Raw genomic sequence first — 4,041 nt, 5'->3', positions numbered from 1 at the left:
TCAATCTCTCTCTAACTTCGCTCCACCACAAACCCTGGTTGCAGCTCATTGAGCCACTGTCTAAAACGCCATTTCCACCAGCTGAGAGTTTGCTTAACAGAAATAAATGCATTATGGATCATTTTATTTCTATAGTTTGTAAGCTCACTACACCAGCTGACTTCTGTTGAAACAGAAGACGTCTCTAACGTTTTAAAACCAGCCTCTGGAGACTTGACCAGCTGAGTCGCGGAGACACCATTAGCCGGTTTGTGTCCAGCTGAGACAAGCCAGTTTAGACTGCTGAAACTGCAATGTTCTAAAACAGTTGTGTCTCGTCGCCAATCTTTGGTCTAAACTCTTCTATAATATATTAGAAACTTCCAATTTGATAAAGTCAGTGTTTATCAGACCACAAATGAGACAATTATTAGAACAACACAGAAACTGTCTCTCACTTGTTACTCAAAATTGTCATGAAAATGACTCAGAAAAATATGAAATACCATAAATATGTCAAAATACACTGAAAGGGGCCTTTAAGATTTTTAAAGTTAATTACAAAAGTAACAATATATTCATCATTGTTAGCTTATACTATATTATCTATATGTAAATGAAATGTAGGGATAAGATGCAGATCTGAAGCAACATCAGAAGTATCCATGGTGGGGAAAAAAGGGAGAATGGATGGCAAGCAATAAAGCTGAACTGCACCAAACCTTCAAATGAGCTTGAATATCAGGTATGGTAGTCCAGCAATGAGATGGCATAACTAAACTATCAAAACCATACTATAAAAAGGTTGCTCAAATCAAGCAAACTGATTTGTTCTGGTTCATAACAGTGATAAAATAACAACCACATACAAAAGCTATAATTAAAATTCCTTTGAACAACAAGTATCACTCCAAGTTTGAGATACAACATTACACGAAACTGATAGCTGGTGCAACGGACAAAAGCTGTTCATCTGCACACACACTGCCATGAAACAGAGTTGGTTGGAGTATCTATATACTGTATATATTTAGAATATTTTCGCCGCTTTATTTTGCCATCCAGACAGCCCTTTACTAAAAGGAATTGAAGTTGTTGTCTATCCGCTCTTAAAAGCCTTCTTCATTGATAAACACAGCAATTTTAATCTAGCAGAAAACAGGAGTTGCTCTTCTACCACTGCCGCCAGCAGTTAGTTGCTTGTCTAGTTCTGTCTCGATTGTTAAGTTAGTTTTTGTTATTGTGTGCCTTTTCATTAGCTTTATGTAAAAGAAATAGTCTGTGCAAAAAGTCTGTGCTAGGCTAACATTATCTGCCCTGCTATATGTTGTGCCTTTATCACAACATACTATGGCCTGTTGTAAGCTATTACTTAAGTATCAAAATATCTTAATCATCTCTTAAATAACTATAAATATAATTATAATGAATACATATTTAATACATTAGTCTTTATTGAACATGTATAGCATAAAATAACGTGAGGTTTGTTTTGGAAATAACTGAATTCATGCCAAACTGTCTGTTCCTCTGGGCCTCTCTGCTTCAGAGGTCACAACCAGGTCAGTTGAGACATATTGGGTGGGGGAGGGAGGACTGCAATCTGCACCTGCACTACTGCTGCATTCAAGGGAATATGGAAATTGCAATTTTACTGACCCTGACTGGTCATGTTTTTACTAAAATGGAGGACTGCTGATTTTTTTTTGCAGTTATTTTAAGACAATTTTGCTCTTGCTGAGTAATTCAAGGCATCCTCTGACCTGGATGACTGAAAACACACTTTAAATTATGGATTTTACTTTTCTGTTTTGTAGAGATTTACCTCAACATGAAGACCCATAGTTCTGTAATATCCAGGCACACCTGAACACACAGTTAAAAACGTCTTGTTTGTTTAAACCTAAACAGCCCAAGTTATGAAGGATACAGATGCAGCACCATGATTAATCCATGTGAAACATATTACATTTTTATCAAACTAGGTTGGGCTGAGCGTAAAAAAGGAAATCTGGGCTAGGGTAGAGTAATGATCTTATCAAACAGAATATACAGATTTCTTTGTAAGCAATAGCAATAGCAGGGCGTGAGGGTTATAAGGGGTTTTGTGGCAGAAGGCTGTCATATATACACATACAGTTATTTGTTAATGAGGGGGAAACATAGATATGGTAGCTTTCAACCAATGATCGGGTTAGCAAACTGGATAATGCAGCTGAGTCTGGCTATGTCCTGAGTCCTGTTTACCTTACCAGAAGCAGGAAGTATGCTCTTTCAGCCTTTTGCAGTGGTGTTGATTTTTGCATCCCACTTAAGATCCTGGGATATTGTGTATTCTTGAATGTGTGTCCCAGTGGTGACTACTGAGCCAAGAATATTAAAGATGATAGGTAAAGGTCCCAACTTTTCCAAACTTAAATATATTACAGAAGTTATAATTATGAAATAGGCTATATATATTAAAGCCTACCTTTTATTTTGCTCTCTATCAAAAGAAAAATATGTTGTATGCTGTAATATCAAATTCCAAAACGCACTGAAGCGATAATTGCCGCAAGTTCTTTGACCTGCCTCATTTGATGCTTCCATGGCGCACTGCAGGCATCAGATTTTAAGCGCCAACACCACAGAACCAGCAGTATTGTAGAAAAGGTCGCTATTTAGGCAAAGGTTTTGTATGCTACAGATCCCCCAAACAGTAGAGGCATTAGACTTTTTGTGCCATAACGGACATTTAATTTTTTATATTAAGAAATATTTAAGTTGCATTCATTCATTTTCACTTTTTTATAATGACTATAAGCTACAGAACAAGTTTATAGTCCAGATTATGGATACATGAACAGAGGCACCGACCCTGCACTTACAAAACAGATGCCGGATAGGGTTTTTTTTAGTGACAGCGCAGGTCACTAAAAATTATTGTAAATATGTATGATATAGTGCTTGTTCCTCATCCTCCACTGCATCAATCCTTCCCATTTTTTCAGCTCATCTGTAAATGCCATCACAATGATTACTGGGCTTTTAAGAGAAACTTTCACTCAGTTGCGTGACATTTTTGAATGGTTTAGGTGCACAGAAGTATGAGCTTGATTCACACGATCATAAACATCCTCTCGTGTTTCACCATCAACAAAAAATAAATAGAAGGCTGTTTGTAGAGCGGATCTCCGTGGGTATACACACACAACTATCATGCTGATCTCACACCTGGTGTGGCTAGTTTCATAGCAATAAACTATGATCACAGTCAGTGAGACAGCGAACAGACTAGAGTAGACTAACGTTGCGTTTTTGGCCATTTTAAAACTTTGGTGTACTTCAAAAGCGTGTCAGATGTTTTAGTGCGTTTGGAACTTTAAGCTCAAACTTTTGCCACGGAAGCTACTGTATTGGAAGGTTACTCCTGAAAATTTAAAGAGTGCTGGAATGTTGGAACGGTGTGATACTTGTTGAATGGGGTTATTATCTTCGAACCTTTGCCTATCATCTTTAAGGGCAGATGGAGGGTGCTCAGGGGGGCTCTTCCTGAAGTCCACAATCATCTCCAATGTCTTCTGAGCATTTAGTTACAGGTTGTTGTGGCTGCACCAGGATGCCAGCTGCTTGACATCATGTCTGTACGATGACACATCATTGTTGGATATAAGCTTTACAGGGGTCCTGGAGGGCCAGTCAGTAGTGTACAGAGCGTAAAGCAAAGGGAGAGCAAACTGCACTGTAGGGCTCCAGTGCCGGGGACATGGTCAGTGAGATGTGTGCTTTCTGAGCCTCAAATGATGTTTCCTATTCGTTATTTTGGAAATATGTGGCCAGATGGGAAACCCTATCTCCAGCATAATGGTTTTGGGTTAAATTCCCACTCGATACATCAACCAATGTGTCCCTGAGCAAGACACTTAACCCCTAGTTGCTCCAGAGGTGTGCAACCTCTGACATATGTAACAATTGGAAGTCACTTTGGAAAAAAGCGTCCGCTAAATGACATGTAATGTAATAGAGCTGTAATCCACAAATCGAACCTTTGCAAGGTTACTAGGTCTGGTTTTATAGTTATAT

Source organism: Perca fluviatilis, chromosome 6, assembly GCF_010015445.1.
Source record: "Perca fluviatilis chromosome 6, GENO_Pfluv_1.0, whole genome shotgun sequence".
Lineage (NCBI taxonomy): Eukaryota > Metazoa > Chordata > Actinopteri > Perciformes > Percidae > Perca > Perca fluviatilis.
Note: the sequence above shows the minus strand (reverse complement) of the source record.